Genomic DNA, 17,378 nt, shown 5'->3' with positions numbered 1-17,378 from the left:
GTTCCCGCCGATCTCGGCGCATCTTGCCCTTTGTCCTTTTTCGGCCAATGAGCGTCGCGTCTGCGACGTCTAGCGGTGCGCTCCTGCGCCCGGCGAGGGAAGAGGGAAACGCGGCGCTATCGAGCAGCCCATTTGGGTTACTCTTCATCGGAAGCGAAGGAATACTTTTGTCCCCTTCATCCTCCGCGGCGCGCGGCGTTTCGGAGGGATGCGCGGTTCTCCACGATTGCTACAGAATACCACTGGACTCCAGCATCATATATTTTAACAACGACAATAGTCTAGTCAGGTGTAGTCAAGCATCGTCAGGGTTGGTACATTGATTACTCTATACCTGGACATAAGAACCCCACTCCAAAGCACTGAGCCACATTTTCGACTTTCATGCGGATATATGCTTTTTATGTAATAATGCATTATATATGTCATGAAATATATACTTGATTCCTTTAGACCACAAACTTCTCACAACGATTACTGCAAGTTATGCAGATTTAAGAATCGGAAATAATGTTATACCCAATAAGTGCTTACAAAACAAAACCACCTCTGGAATGGAACAAGTACAATACCTTTCATGAAATTTCTAGCAGGCGGTAAATGAGGGCGCAGTCCTCCAGAGCTGTTGCACTCTATGATGTGATATCATTTCTTGAGTGGTATCCATCTTTCTGTTCAGTGTACTGCTACAAGGAACTCTGTGTGAAATACTAATTTTTTCTTAATTCACCAGCACTCCGATCTTGTTCCGTAACCTCAAAATTATTAGCTCACGTCTGCTCACAATGTCTGCATTTTAGAGGAATTCATACTTTCCATTAACGTTTGTCTGCTGAATTCTGGTAAACCCAAATACTGCTCTGCATTATATGGGCAAATGAGCGGTTTACACCTGTCATTCAGTTCACCATTTGTTTTTACCGATTTTACATGGAATGTTTTAGATAACCCTTACGGGAGTGCTCACTTGCCAGTTTTTATAAATCTATCATCACCACCTGCTGTCATACCAACGAAACCGCAATGTTGGAAACTGCATTTAGTAGATTGGAAAACTAAAGAAAAATCTAATTTGTGTGAAATATATTCAGAGGCTCTTGGTGTTGAAGAATTGAACGAGAAATTCACAAATTGTATTCTCGCGGCAGCACAAATTGCCATTCCACAGTCTTCCGGTATAGTAAGGTGCAACCACAAAGTTTGGCATAATAAAGAATGCAGGGAAGCAAAGAAGATGCAAAATGAAGCTTAGGGAACATTCAGGAGGTACCCGACCTATGATAGCCTAATAAACTTTAAAAAAGCAAATGCAAAAGCACGGTACATACGGAGAAATGCCGAAAAAAAAACCCGTGGGAAAGATGTGTCTTCCATAAATAGCTTAACTTCGTCAAAGCAAATGTGGGCGCAGGTACAGAAGCTAAATGGCGGGTTCTCACCATTTACAATTCCTCTATTAACAGCCCCTGGTATCCAAACAACTCTGGAGGAGCAGGCAAACATTTTGCGCGAACATTTTGAGGCAGTTTCTAGTTCGCACTACACATAGTCAGTTTTAAAATGCAAAAACATTCTGAAAAACAGACAATTGCAGCACATGTGAACCTTACAACAGACAAATTAGCATATATGAAATCAGCACAGTACTGTCTGCCGGAAAACAATCTGCCCCACGACCCGACAGAATACGTTATGAAATGCTGGCCCATCTTTCCGATCCTGCTTTACATGCACTTTTCAAATTCTTTAATAAAATATGTCAGGAAAGCTACCAAAAGCCTGGAAAACAGCTGTTATAGTCACACTCCTTAATCCTGGAAAAGCACCAAGTTCCCCTAGTAGCTACAGGCCCATAGCCCTCACAACTTGCCTCGCCAAATCTTTTATAGGTGTGCTAAATATTAGATTAACCTTTATTTTAGAATCGCACAAACTTGTACACATCCATCAGTGCGGTTTTAAAAAAGTATGCTCAACAACAGACCATCTTCTTAGACTTGAAAATGTTGTCCGAGAGGCATTTATCCACAAGCAACATTGTCTTGCCGTGTTCTTTGACATAGAGAAAGACAGCCTGGAGGTTTGGCATTCTGTGTGACCTAGCAGATATAGGTATCCAGGGCAGGATGTTAAACTGCCCAAAAGAGTTCCTATCAAACCGTTCATTTCAGTTGCGTTTGGGATCAGCCCTGATCCAGGAGCTTTATTCAAGAGAATGAAGTTCCCCAATGGTGTATTTTAAGTACTACTCTGTTTATTGTGAAAATTAATTCAATAGCCAGAGAAATCCCCAAATCCATTATGTACTCACTCTGTGTTGATGATCTCTAGATTGCATGCATGTCCACTAACATATCGACATGTGAGCGGCAAATACAGTTAACCGTAAATAGACTAACATCATGGGCAGATAAAAATGGTTTCCAGTTCTCTCCACAAAAATCAGTGGCTGTCCTGTTCTCTCTCAAACGAGGCTTGCCTACCGCCCCAAACTTAGTTAAGGAAAACCGCAATTCATGTAAAAAGTGAACATAAATTTCTATGAATTACCTTTGATAAAAAGTTAACATTTTTACCCCACCTAAACATTCAAAAAGAAAGCACCTCAGTGTCCGCGGCAACGAGAGAGCTGACACATGTGGTGCGGCAGCCCGTAATGCTGAAATAAAACTCGTAAACATACCACATAGAGATGTCACGAAACAGCAGGAACGTTTCATAGAAGTAATACTATGCCGCCTCCGCATTGGACACACACACCTGACATACAATTTTCTGCTGACAAAAAGAGACAAACATAAATGCGAAAAATTGGAGAACTAACTATTAACCACGTCTTATTATCATGCACAGGTCTCGAAACACTAAGAAAAAAATATTTTACCCCATTTTACAAACAACACATTTTTTTTCACCCAAAACTGATTTTAGGTGATGATGGACTTGTAGATTTGTCTTGTGTTTTCAGTTTTCTAAAGGAAGCAAATGTCTTATGCAAACTATAGAATACATGAAGTGTGCATCAGTAAACAAATTAAAACCTCAAGCCACATCATTGCATTAGCAGCTTATGCGCCAAAAGAACCTGCACAACGCATTTCGTAAATACTTTCTAAACAAACTCTACTTAGAACACACGCGTTCCCCCCTTTGTTTCACACATAAAAAATAACCTTGCTCTTGGCGCATGATAGCCTTAGTTGCTTATGCGCCAAAAAAACCAACACAACACAACACAACGATTCGGATTCCGCGGCGGCCCCTCTTGAGCTCTACGCAGCAGACCCATCTACGCATTCCAAGTAATCAGACCTATGTAGCCCAGACTGTAAAAAATGTTCAATAATCCCTATGTAAAAGAAGTTCTCAGGTAATTAATTAATCCTAAATTAGACAGGCATGAAACACATCATTTTGGTGAACAGAAATGAAACAAGCAGAAACAATCTGCAAATCAAAACAGAGCACATGACAAGACTGCAGGTCTGTAAAATATCTGATGTCATCATGTAAGTAAATACAAGGAGAGCTCGAATTTATTTCTTATGGGTGCTTGCAATTCCTTTTGTGAAAATCTTACAAGAAGTTCCACACATAGTAAACAAGTCTATTTGCTTAAAAGTGAAGTTCTCTGACACATACATTACACTAAGTTCTGGGCAGTTTCATGTCATTTTATGTACAAAAGAAGTAAAATAGAGCGCAACATAACACTGCGAGCATTTATAAACGAGTCTAATGCCATCATATACAGAAATACGAGGGGAGCTCGATTTGGTTACCCATTTCCCCTTGTAATAAATATGAACTGGATTTGACAGTTTTTCCTTCCTTCGGATGCCTTCTGTGTTGAGCATTCCTTAAAATATGCATTACTAAAACAAAATGACAAGCTGCCGCAGTGGCTCCGTGGTTATGGCGCTCGGACTTGGACCTGGAAGACAGGTTTGATCTCAGCTGCAGCGGCGGCATTTCAATGGAGGGGAAGTGTTAGAGGTCCATGTACTGTGAGATGTCAAGGTACGTTAAAGAACCCCAAGTGATTGGTCAGGCTGGAAGCTACAGGAAACTAGCCTACGTTAGGATGACAGCTGGTGTTACCATTAAAGGAGCGATGGGGGACAATCCAGTGCAATATAATTTCTAACCTGGGTCTTTTCTACGCATTCTGCCGTTAAAGATCTCCAGGTGGTCGAAGTTTTTAGAGCCCTCTATTACTGCACCTTCCTCTCCCTCCTTCATTCCTTCTCCCATGGCAGAATACAAGTGTGTACCGAGAAGTGAGATACTTATTGAGCCATTTCTTTCCCAGTAACCAATTATTACTGCTATTATTATTCATTTTGTGGTGATCATGAAGTGGATTTTTGGTAATATAAGATTTGCGGAGATGACCAAAAAATTTATAATGAAATAAACCTGAAAAAAAAAATAAAAAAAAATAAAGCAAAGTTTGGTAATGAATGCACAGCAGCACTTCAGACATGGTGCCTTGTTGACCAAAAAAAAGCATTTGACTAGAATAAAAGCCACCCCACATTGATGGCACTCTGCTGTTATTTGTTGTCACCACTAGCATTTCGTCACAGCATTATATGAAAACTTGTCAGAACCCCCTATTCATTTTTATTTACTGAAACTTGTTGTTAAGCAATTTGAATTACTGAGAGTTAGCTATACATGAACACATGTTGGTACAGTATCCATCTATGAACTGTGCTCTGTCAGTGCGCACTTAAAAACCCCAGGTATGTGAAATTCTATATCTATAGCTATATCTAACATACTAAAATTCAGAAATAGCATTTTGAGCTAAAGGTCTCAGTGTCGTTGCTTGGAGAAATAGTTTTGGCTCTCTGTTTTCTAGCTGTAATGGTCACTGTAGTGGCTTGGCTGCCAACTCGATGTAACTCAGCAGCAAGCCACTCTCACTAAGCAGAGGGAATGCAGCTTGTGCCAGCCAGGCAGTGTGGTCACTTGTAAAACCAAGCATAACTGTGCTATTGCTGATTAGGTTCAAGGATAGGTGAACTACAACTTTTTCTTTAGTCTCGTTCAACTTGGTTAATAAAGGACACAATAAGAAAACTTCTAGAGGTGCACATCCGGGCCACACACTTTCTCAAAAGAGCATGAGGGCTACACACTACAATGGCACCTGCTCGCGTTCCTTATCTGAGTGCTGAAAGGGAAATTCCTAACTAGTCCCCAAAGGGAGTGTTTCGCACCGGCTCCAGCTTTTCTACCAGCACCAAATACTGAGGCAGCAGGTGCGAAGGATTCCCTTCAAACGCAGCAAGTGTTGTGTGATGACCAAAGAACCATCCTGTAGCTGTGCAACACAGTTCACTCTCTTGGACACTCTTCAGAATGCCACAGAATTCTCTTGAGCTGGAACCTGTGGTAATAAGTTACTTTTGGAGGCAGATATCCTAAGTGGTTTTCCAGAACTACCTCTAGCCTGATGTTACCACATGAGCCACTCTGTCGCTGATAAACAACTACACCCCCGGGGAGTGCCACTCCAGTCCTGCCCATGGTCTGTCGGCCAACCATCCTTTCAAAAAATGTCTTCGCTTCAGACACTACGATTTTGTCTGCCCACAAAGCAAGGTGCTGCAACCAAATGAAAGTATGCATTGTCTGCTCGGCAACACACTGGGTCCCAGAGAAGTAATTTAAAAGAATGGCATTCCGTCCTTCAAAGCGAAAGCAGGATGTTGCCCAAAGAGGACCCCAAGCTTTCACAGAATCTATCAAATGGAGTAGCTGGTGAACATTGTATGACATGTTTTCCTTGAAGTACAAACTTCCCATTTGCAACACAGACTTTTCGAGCATAACCCTTGCTTCACAAAGGTCTTGCTCGGTGATTTGCGTCTTAAGCAGCAAATACATGCTGTAAGAGAGAATCAAAAAGTGTTTAAAAAAACTGATGGGGCAGAACTGGTTTCAGAACAGTGTATCCATAAAAGAGCAAAAGAGCCCGTAACTCTGAAGCATTCCAATAGGCTCGGTCCTCAAACCGCCTGGGGGTGCGGGTTATATCTGTTGGAGGTGATAAAGCCAACAGGCTATTTAACTACTTTGGTTCCGATGTAACAAGGGCAGCCATAATATTCACTCTCTAGCCAGAGTTTAAGTAGCTGTCACATGACGCCAAGGCATGCGCAGTGCTGATAATCTGGGATGAAGCCAGCCACCACATCAAATCGAGGAAGAGTCATGGCAAGGCAAGGTCCTTTAACTCTGTGAACAGGCTCTGAAGGAGTGCCCTTCTTGGCCTCTTCAAGATGGTCCACAGCAGTCCTGTGCTTCGGAGCAGGATCCATATATATTCATAAGAGGAACCCTAGGGATGGAAACACAAGCCACACCCATAAAACCCATTAAACTGTTTGCAGTTCTGCACTGCTGACCGACCAACAGCATCCTCTGAACAAGCAGCTGCAAAAACCCTAACTCTAACTCGTTCCCCATTTTTTATGAAACTAAACCCCGTTGAAAGCTCCTGTAGCTCCTTTGTAAAGGGTGTAAGGAACCAAAGGGCAGGCATACTGTGGGGTCCAGTCGCAGTATTTGGCACTGAACAGGCCAGATGTCAAACGCTGATTTTTCAAAAACTCTAATTCCATCTGTATTCTACAGAAGTGAAATATCATTACTTGAAAAATCAGCAGACAGCCTGGCATGTTCAATGCCATCCCCTACATCTCTGATCACACCGTCTATTTCAACTTTAGGAACCCACTTCAAATTCTGCTGTGCAAGAAACCTTTCAATCTGTTCCTTCAAAGGCATCACGAGAAAGAAAAGGCAATAGGCTATATCAATATCCTGCTCGCAGTTTTGGTAGTGAATGTGAGTCAGAGGAGTCGACTTTCCCAAGTACCCTGCACAATCAAGGCAATAGAAATGTTTCTCTGCGCCAGGAACGCGTTCACCTAAAGCATTGAACAGCAAGTATTTGGACGTTGGGGCTTTACCCGGGCTAATAACGTAGTCGTAGGAATGCTAAAGTAAATCCCAGATGAGTTATAAAATTCATGCGGCATAGGCAAGTCAACTGCATGCACTTCACAACCTGGTCGTTATTGTGGCCGGTTGCAACTGGCAGCCTGCCAAGGGCAGAGGCTGGCAACCTAGCCACCTCCGCCAACCATGATCACACAATTCCGTCTGTGACTTAGACTGGCACTGGATTCAAACGGTCGGTGCTGCCAATGCGCCAGACAATGTTTGTGTGCAAACTTTAGATATTGCACTAATATCATTTGGGGAAGAAATATTTGTCCCTACTGAATTTACATTAAAATCTATTAAAACCAACACATCGACAGATGCACCCCTTTTTGACAAGTGTAATTAGTGCATCACCATTTGCAGGGGCGCATATGGTGATGCGATGACCATGTTCAGGACCTTTGTGCGCGCGAATAGCCCCGGCATAAACGACAGTGCACGTGGGCACAAACACGTGCACGCATAAGCAGTGCTTGCACGAGCGTGCGTGTCATGTCTTGTCATCTAAAAAAAACCGCTCAGCACTAAACACAGCAACCCTGGATGCCGGGAAGAGGGTGATTGAATGCATTCCTTGGTAACGCACGTGGGGTGGCACTACGCGGGGACTATCTGGCAAGGAGCAGTCGGGGCATGGAGGTCATCTGCTCGAAATACAATCAAAGGCTCACCATCGTTCGCTCACGGGTGCACGCACTACTCCGTGGCCATAAGAAAACTTTGTAAGATTTTTCGCTGTTACACCAAGCGCCTTATAGACCACGAGCACTGCACTGCAATGAGAAGACCAACTTGGAACACTGCGCAGCGTAGCCTAACAGTCGATCACACAGGATGACATTAATAAAGCATTGTAAAACAAATTCCAACTACATTTATTCAGGAAAAGGACAGGAATCACGACGTCATGAACTATCGCAATACATAGCATCTATTGCTTGATTCGCTATGCACTACGTCGACGCGTCGGCCCGTGCCAATTCATGTGCATCAATTGAGTGCAAGAACAAACTACTGTCGACGAGCCGCATCCCCTCCCGCTGCCGACGACCCCCCCCCCCCTCCCATTTCCCCCGCCGACCGTCCTATCGCATATCCCTTTCGCGCTGGGATTGGCAGGAATACCCACTGTGATGTACAGTGTCCACACGCGCACTGAGAAAGCGCTTGGAAAGGGCCTAGAAAATAGTCGAATGTTCAGTCGCCTCTCAAAGCGCCCGTTCTATATTGTTTTCCATTGATAATTGAAGTGTCCTCATCTCAAGCAAAATTGCTTCGCTCTTCTCCACTTTTGTAGGGAAAACAATTCCTGGAAAACATTTCCGGGTATACACATTACTCTTGCTTGACAGTCCTCACAAGATATTTTCCGAATCAGGTCAACCGCTGCAGTCGGAGAGCACTACGCACGCATGTGAACATAGAACACGAATGTAGCATGTCAAGCGTTGCACGGCAATCACTCACACAGGATGACAGCTCTGCTTGCTTAGAGACTACGGCGTGAGACATCACTGCATCAAACAATTTATTTAGTCATTATTGTTCCAAGGACATCAACAACGGCGTCTATTCCTTTTCCGCTCCAATGCACGCCGTCTGGTCGACGGTCTGCGCCGATCCTCCTGAAAAAAAAAAAGTTATTATAAATCGGAACACTGCAAAAGACATGGACAACAACCTTTCTTTTCGTGTTTATCGCTTGGCCGAAGCGGCTTACATCCGTATTGTACGTTTTTTTTTTTCGCCAGTTGTTTGAAGAATGTCGAACCAATTACTCGCCCAACAGCACGCTATATAAGCTCTTACATACCTCTCAAAAAAGCAATATTTCACGCGCCGCTTGCCGCGCACAAACAGGCGATGAATTTGCAGTGCCAGCACGCTGCCTGCGAAGGAATGAAAGCGATCATTAACATTTGCTGGATTAAACGCTCATGATCTCGAGCTTACCTGTGCTTTGCTCAAGAATCGACTGGTTTATAAAATTCAAAATTCGTCAGTGCATGGCATTGCGGGCTGCGCGGGCGACTGGCGGCAACGTCAACAACACGACGGCCGTACAGCGCCCACGCAGCCACTCCAAAATATGTGCCAGGGTGGCAACAAGCCTTTCGGCATCACCCATGGTCCGCGGCTGCAAGTAAATAAACACAAATATGAAAACGCATGCACAAATGTTACTCATCCACAAAAGCATACCCTGGTCAGGTCGTTAGTCGCGACCAGGACGACGACCATGGGCTTTACTGTGGCCACCCTGCGCAGCCGATTCAATATCTGATCTGCCCTGGCGCCCGGAATAAGAGTAGGGCTTTCTGTGCGGTGAAAGTGTTGAAAAGACAACGCAGGTTTGGTACGTAGATAATAACCATAATTTCCACTACTGCACATTGAAGAAGTAAACAGAAAGTATTCTTACCGATGTTTCTGCGCCTCAGTCCAGAAACCCGCTCCGCTAAACGTATAAGCATACTATCACCAATTAATTGGTGATGGTGTAGCGAAGCGGGATTGTTTTGAAACATCTGCATCAGAAAATTAAAAAAGACTGAGAATTTGTAACCTGGTTTCAACAGCAAGGAGCTGACGGAAAATGTTGATGAAGATAAGTGTACTTCTCCCCTCACTGGTATGTGTACTAGTTTGCCCATTTGAGGAGGAGGGGGGGGGGATTGCAGAGGTATTTGGTAGTGCAGGGAAGCACTGAAAACACTTTTCCTTTGTCAAATTCCACCTTCCAAGACAAGTTGAAACTGCTCTCTTCTAGACATTTTTCCTTCCCAATCAGAAACAACAAAAGGAAGGACGAAAACGCACAGAAAACTCGCTCTTCCTCTCCAATAACCAACTCCGCATGCAATATGTCAAATTCATGTAACAAGGCTGCAGTCCGGAGCACCGGAGCTTCCTGGGCCCGGTATATTTGTGCACTTCTCGCTAGCATGGTCAGCACTCGCACTCGCATTATTTGAAGAAGTGAGCAGAGGCAAACTTCCCTTTCTAAGTAAACTCTCGAATGTGAAGTTGACTTCAAGATGTCTCAGGGAGACATCCAAAAAAGGTACAATGGTTGAATACAACTCCTTCATATGTAAAAAAGAGGATGAAAGGGGTGGAGATTGTCCAGCGCCTTGCTGCTCCAGTGTGACTGGTTTCGGCCAATTCGTCGCGCTCCCTCCCTGTCTCACTTTCGCGAATCGCCAGCATGAATGCCTGCCACTTTTCGTTTCAACAAAGACTGTGAGAGTGGTGTCTGGGAACAAGACCTTTTGGTTGGAAAACAAGCCTTGGAAAACGAACTCCCTCCCCCTATGTAAAAGCTACAATTGACATTATTGCAGTAGCGCAACTGTTTTGCGACCGCCAAGAATAGTATGTTTGACAGGACGGGTAACGGAGAAAATGCGCACAAATTCATTTTCCAAGCAGTGGTTGAGTGCAGGGCCTCCAAAAAGTTTGCGAAGGGGGCTCGCGGTGGTGATGGAAACCCTGAACACAATTTCCAAAATTCATTGCCTGTCGAAACAACTTCTTTCGGCAGCAGATCCGGCTTCAAACACTCCACAGAGGAAGAATTTTGACGACTCTCTCACATGATGCAGAGGCTACAATTCATGGTCTAGAGGAAAGCAGAGAGTGTCAGTGGAGTGAAAGGAATGAATGAATACCTGGAAGCCCCACTCGATAGAGGTCGTGGTGCGAAAAGCCCGAGATACCACTGGTTCTTAGCACAGGATAAGCCCCTGTGTGATTTCATGCGGACACGAGCTAACAGTCATCCACATTTTAATCTCATGCAGACAACTTCAACAACTAAGGAAAAAACATTTTACACAGTTTTACAAACAAATTACTCTTCATCCAGCGTTGCTTTTAGGTGAAAATGCGCTCGTTGATTTGCCCTGTGTTTTCAGGTTTTTAATAGAAGCAAACGACCTAAACAGAATGCAAGTTTAAATTACATAATCCGTTAACATCCCCCCCCCCCCAAACCTTGTTTTTTGGGGATGTTCATGATTCCCTTCAAAGTAGAGAAACAGGCAAGGAGATCCTCAAAAAGCACACCAAGGAGGGGGGGGGGGGGTTCTGCTTGAGAATATCTGTCACGACCCACCGACGAAACACACTGCTATCATGGACTATTTACGTAAATCTGTCAGTCAGCTTCTCCCTAAGGCTTATTCTTCAACTAAATAACTCATTCGTCAGTTGAACAGATTAGGACTCGCAGTGAGGGATGAGCACAATATAAAACAGCTCAAGTCAGAGTTCCACAGTTACCGCCAGTACATGCTGGGCTCTGCTGTCAAGCCCCCTTTGTTTTCAAAACTGCGTGCATGTGCCTGGCTAGTATTAACCCAAGCATCTTTGCACATTTTAGATTTCCTTGTGTCAAGCGCTAATGGCACAGTTTGTTCCAAGATCAGTACAAATTTTGCCTTTTCGCTTTCTATAATCTTGTGTACTGTGAGAATTTTTTTCACCAATGTTCGCCACAGGCGCCGAATATAACTAAATTTCATTTATCAAGCTGTTTCAGCTTAAACAGCTAATTGGTGGCTGCAATAGTTGCCTACAGGTCACATGAGGCATGAAACAAACTGCAGTATAGTTGCTGCTTTTTTATTCCTTTTCACTCTCATGCCTGCGCCAGGAAGGATTTAGCATTCAAAACTAAAGCAATCAGTAGAATCACTATTAATGTTTGATGTCTGCGCTCCTCTATTTATATGATTCAGCGTACATTCCTTCATATCTAATACCTTTTTTAATTACTAACTAATCATGTGCACTAATACAAAGCTTGCTTGAAGGGAAAATGGCTGACTTGCACTATTTTACAGGGACAAAACATATAATCATGTTTTTTAATTGCACTGCAGGTTCATCGTGGAAAATGCTTTTGGCATTCTGGCGGCCTGGTGGCGAATCCTGCTTTGGCCCATCAACCTACATCCCAAAAATGCTACCTTTGCTGTTCTGGCCTGGTGTGCCCTTTACAACTTCACATCGACAGCTCGAGATGCAGCCTATTGCCCGCCAGGCTATGTCGAATGTGAAGATGATTATGGGAATGTCCCAGGAGAGTGGAGGAGACAAGCTGCAGCCTACTTGACTTGGAGACCACACAGTCGTGGAACTACCAAGGAAATGCTGCTGAGACACAAAACCTTTTCGCCCACTACTTCTCCAACGTAGGTGCCGTTACTTGGCAGTGGGCACATACTGGAATTCCAGCACCTCAGAATCAATAGTGTATCAGGGGTGGGAGTGCGCCTTCATATGCTACATTTTGCTCCAAGACACAATATTGCTCCAAAACTGTTCCAAACCGGCTGCCTCAAATGTTCTGTCATCAAATTTAGCAGAACACAGATTTTTGCTGCACTCTGTGCTAATAATTGTATCTCCAGAAATGTGATTCGATGCAATTTGTTTTCTTCTCCATCTGTGAACACTATTTTCCCATCAAGGTGTAGGAAGGCCTTCGTCCATATCAATTCCTTCAGGCATTAAAGCAACACAAAAACTGGTGAGTATATGTGCCTAGTCACAGGGATAAGCGGGCCACGTCCTGGCAAGCGTGCTGTGTTTTGGGCACTATTCCACAGATGAAGCCGAGCCATTAGCTATTACAAGGGAGTGTCGAAGGCTGCTGCTTTTCGAATATATCACTGTGTCAGGAATACGCAGCACATCTGTCGTAACTTGATCATATAAGAAAGGTTAGCCGAGATATCCCCCCAGTGAGGAGGTGTCCAATGACAAGTCACTAGCTGGAAATATAAACCTTATATATCTGAACCATGCTGAAAAGGGCAGCTCACAGCGTTTAGTGGGAACATTCAGCACCTCCCTTGTGCCCAGATCGCTGATATTGAGGTTCACAGTTGGTGTTAAATCGCAATAAATGATGAGGGTTTAAACATCTGTTGCAGTGCCGTGTTCCTTTTATCGTTGCATTTTGTGAAAATGCTTGTGTTGTAATATCAGCCAATTTTTGATACTTATGATCCAAAATGAACATCTGACATTCGAATGCTCTTAGTGGAAACACATATGCTCAGAAGAATAAAGGCGAAGGTAGATACCGCTGCGAAAGAGTTTGAAGAGAAGCGCAAGTTTTAAGGTTGGACTCTCTTTACGAAGAAATCAGTTGTTTCAAACGAGCAAATTCATTTTCAAAGGTACATTTCTAATTTCAGTAAAGATTACGCTGTGAATAGCAAATACATCCTTTATACTGTTCCTTATTATTGCCTGGTATCTTTCCCACCTCTTCAGTGGTCAGGGATTTTTGGCAAATGTTCAGGAATAACATGCTACACAGCCTGGTTTAGCAGTGGTGGACTGGAAACACTATAAGAAGTTGATGGCCCATGTAGAAACAGGCCACTGAATACATTTATTTGCTGTCAAAAGTATATTTCGCTATAAATTGAAGCAAATCTAGCTCCATTGCATGCTTGGCATGCTTTGGGCATGCTCAAAGCTTGTGTGCGACGAGCTGCCCATACATAGCTCCTTCCTCTAGTTCTTCTGTAATCGTGGCATCTACTTTGTCCATGTCCTCTTGCCAGCTCGCCTTTTCTTTTCGCTTCCCTTTTTTGGGGACAGGCGGAGGGCTTTGTGGAGTTGTCCCGCTGGACTGAGTAAGGCCATTTGATGCGAGTGGCTCGGGCTCCTCCTTGCCTGCATTCCGCTGATCTCGCCTTGCGACTGTTCATCTGTGTCTAGACAAAACAGAGGATTTCAAAGCTGAAGCGCTATAAAAGATTTAGCATAATTATACAAACAAGAAACAAAATGACTAGCAGGAACGTGCCATGCTGCTTCTTCATAAATGCAAGCATGTATTCCAGAATTGAGCCTTACATAGATTTTCAGCATCATGTTGACTGTAACATGAGGAATAATAGCTTTCTTTTTTTTAATACCAGAATGGTACTTATAAAAAGCAAAGCAACACTTTAGATCTTTGAGAGGCTTCGCTGTCAGCACTTTCTACTCCATGTGTGGGCTCTTGCAAACACAACCACATTTCCAAGTAGTTAGTGGCATAACTCAAATGTAAGTTCATACCTTCTGCCTCACTGTATATTGAGTGCAGCAGAGATTCTGCTGTGCACTGATTGTGCAGTGCTTCAATGTCTTCTGTGTCCTGAATACATGGGCTCTGCCCATGGCTGCTTGAGATGGTGCTGAAAATAAAAATGGAACACCACATGAGCCTCAATGCCACAAACTTCTTTACATTTCACAATTGCATAAATTCTTACTGATATGATAATGCTTGGTTGAAAGACTTTAGCCGACAGCAGTGGGTCTTTCGCCAAACAACTCGTCTTCTTACATTGCTTGGATGCAGGGGACTCATCATCATTCCCCCTTGGACTTTATTTGAACTTCCAACTTTTTTTCTTTCATTTAATACCTGTTGTAAGACTGTTTTAAATAATGCAAACAGCTGAAATCATGCATGTTAATTTTTTTGCACACAAAATGATACACAACCCATTCCAGTATGCAACCTGTAGAATATAAATGTATATATTTTTTTCAACTGCTTATATGTCATCTGATCTTGCTTGAAAAGCACTTTGCTTCCCAGCCTCCTTATGTATGTAGCATCCTTTATTGGGCTTCTTTTGGAAATAAATTGTTTTAAACCAGTAACCATCAAGCAATGGCCATACCTGCCAATGTCCACCTGATCTTTCAGGAACATCATCAGGTGGAAGTATGGCCACCGCACTTGCACGGCATCGGCGGCTCCTGAGCCACTTGGTGCGCCATCCTTCCATGCGCGATGCTTCTTTATAAAAGTATCGCGCAGGCTTTTCCACCGCGCAATTAACGCCTGCAAATAGAGTTTCACAGATTAATCTCTGTTCACTACTATACATTCACACCAATTAAATACGTTACGGTGAATATTTTAGGCATGAAAAACAGCACGCCATTAATTAGCCTTGGCTCGTCACGGTATGGTTGCTGGAAGGCTCGAGAAATTTTCACCACGTAGGAATTAAACGTGCTCTGACAACGCACAGTATACAGGCTCCTATTGCATTTTACCTCGATTGAAATACGGCTGCCGCGATCTCATCCCCGTCCTCGAGGAGCAGCAGCAAACTATTGAGGGACCGCGGCGAGGTCGAAATGAGTATTGCCGTTATCTTGAAATGCACGTAACACACCACGTTGATGACACGGTAAGGCTGGTCGCCCTTGTGGCTAGCTACACGCTTTTCAAAATATCGTGAGCCAACTAGCCCAACGCTCGTAACCATGCACCTACCCATGAACAAATTCATGCAGATTGACAACCTCGTTGCATATGCATGTAACAAGAACTCGGATATCTTTCAGACAGGCAAGCGTAATAAAAGAGCATATGTCGCGTCATTTCACTGTGGGGAACACTCAAGCAACGATCGGCTCGAAGACTGGCTCCGCCGCGCATACTAGTAGTGCGGCAGCGGAACAGAGGTTCTTTGACCAGGCGGGATACATTCCTAAGAAGAACATGCATGCAGACCGTTAAAAGGCGCAGAAAACGACTGCCCTGCACTTTGCTAGAAATACTTGTAGCGTGCAAACATACCGCATCCAATTTTCGTGACAACTTCGGCCCATGCCGCCGCTTTCTTCCTGTGATCTTTGTAGTCTTTGCGGGAGCTATCCCATATTATGGGGCGCTTTTGCACCGCGCATATAAGTTTATCGTTAAACTCTACACGCGAGGCTTTGGTCGCCATTTCTCTATGCGGGTAGATCGCGCGCGAGGAAAGATGTGAGGGTTCGCGCCAAAGTGAACGAAAAGTGAGTTGAATTTGGCCACTTCCGGTAGCGTCAGAAGCGCGCGTCGCGCGTCAAATATCTGGCAGGTCCAGATCGGAGGCGGCGGGCGTTTTTTTTGACGCGGGGCGTCGAGTGCGCGCCGACGGGAGTAAAACGCCGGTTTGACGCGGCAAAAACGCTCCATGTATTCCGACCTTAAAGGGCGAAATTTATCGCGGAGCGACTTCCACCGCCTCTGGAGGAAGTTTATTCCTTCTGCGTGATTGAAAGACAGTGACAAATTATTCTTTATGCACATGCATGTCATAAATGTCAGGTTGGCTTACCTACTCGTGGTGCTCCCGGAAGAATTACTCCCAGTATTTCTTCCCAGAGAGCTCTTTTGACCGATTTGTTTTTATGCAGCCGGTGGCTCGCCAGCCACAATGATGGCCTCCTTTCCATCTCTGCAATTAACAACTCATTCTCGACTTCTTTACTAGCCCACAAGATCTCCATCGGCGAAATTTATCGCGGAGCGACTTCCACCGCCTCTGGAGGAAGTTTATTCCTTCTGCGTGATTGAAACACAGTGACAAATTATTCTTTATGCACATGAATGTCATAAATGTCAGCTTGGCTTACCTACTCGTGGTACTCACGGAAGAATTACTCCCAGTATTTCTTCCCAGAGAGCTCTTTTGACCGATTTGTTTTTATGCAGCCGGTGGCTCGCCAGCCACAATGATAGCCTCCTTTCCATCTCTGCAATTAACTCATTCTCGACTTGTTTACTAGCCCACAAGATCTCCATCGGCGAAATTTATCGCGGAGCGACTTCCACCGCCTCTGGAGGAAGTTTATTCCTTCTGCGTGATTGAAACACAGTGACAAATTATTCTTTATGCACATGAATGTCATAAATGTCAGCTTGGCTTACCTACTCGTGGTGCTCGCGGAAGAATTACTCCCAGTATTTCTTCCCAGAGAGCTCTTTTGACCGATTTGTTTTTATGCAGCCGGTGGCTCGCCAGCCACAATGATAGCCTCCTTTCCATCTCTGCAATTAACAACTCATTCTCGACTTGTTTACTAGCCCACAAGATCTCCATCGGCGAAATTTATCGCGGAGCGACTTCCACCGCCTCTGGAGGAAGTTTATTCCTTCTGCGTGATTGAAACACAGTGACAAATTATTCTTTATGCACATGAATGTCATAAATGTCAGCTTGGCTTACCTACTCGTGGTGCTCGCGGAAGAATTACTCCCAGTATTTCTTCCCAGAGAGCTCTTTTCACCGATTTGTTTTTATGCAGCCGGTGGCTCGCCAGCCACAATGATAGCCTCCTTTCCATCTCTGCAATTAACAACTCATTCTCGACTTGTTTACTAGCCCACAAGATCTCCATCGGCGAAATTTATCGCGGAGCGACTTCCACCGCCTCTGGAGGAAGTTTATTCCTTCTGCGTGATTGAAACACAGTGACAAATTATTCTTTATGCACATGAATGTCATAAATGTCAGCTTGGCTTACCTACTCGTGGTGCTCGCGGAAGAATTACTCCC

At 44.1% G+C, this 17,378-nt stretch overlaps 1 pseudogene; it reads right to left on the bottom strand.

Annotated features, from left to right (window-relative positions):
* Window positions 1-5,923: 5,923 nt before the first annotated feature.
* Window positions 5,924-14,823, bottom strand: LOC146196103 (uncharacterized; annotated as a pseudogene).
* Window positions 14,824-17,378: the final 2,555 nt, after the last annotated feature.

The sequence above is a fragment of the Amblyomma maculatum genome, chromosome 3 (genome assembly GCF_055883805.1).
Source record: "Amblyomma maculatum isolate TAMU_Amacu chromosome 3, ASM5588380v1, whole genome shotgun sequence".
NCBI lineage: Eukaryota > Metazoa > Arthropoda > Arachnida > Ixodida > Ixodidae > Amblyomma > Amblyomma maculatum.
Note: the sequence above shows the minus strand (reverse complement) of the source record. Positions and strands in the feature narration are given on the sequence as shown.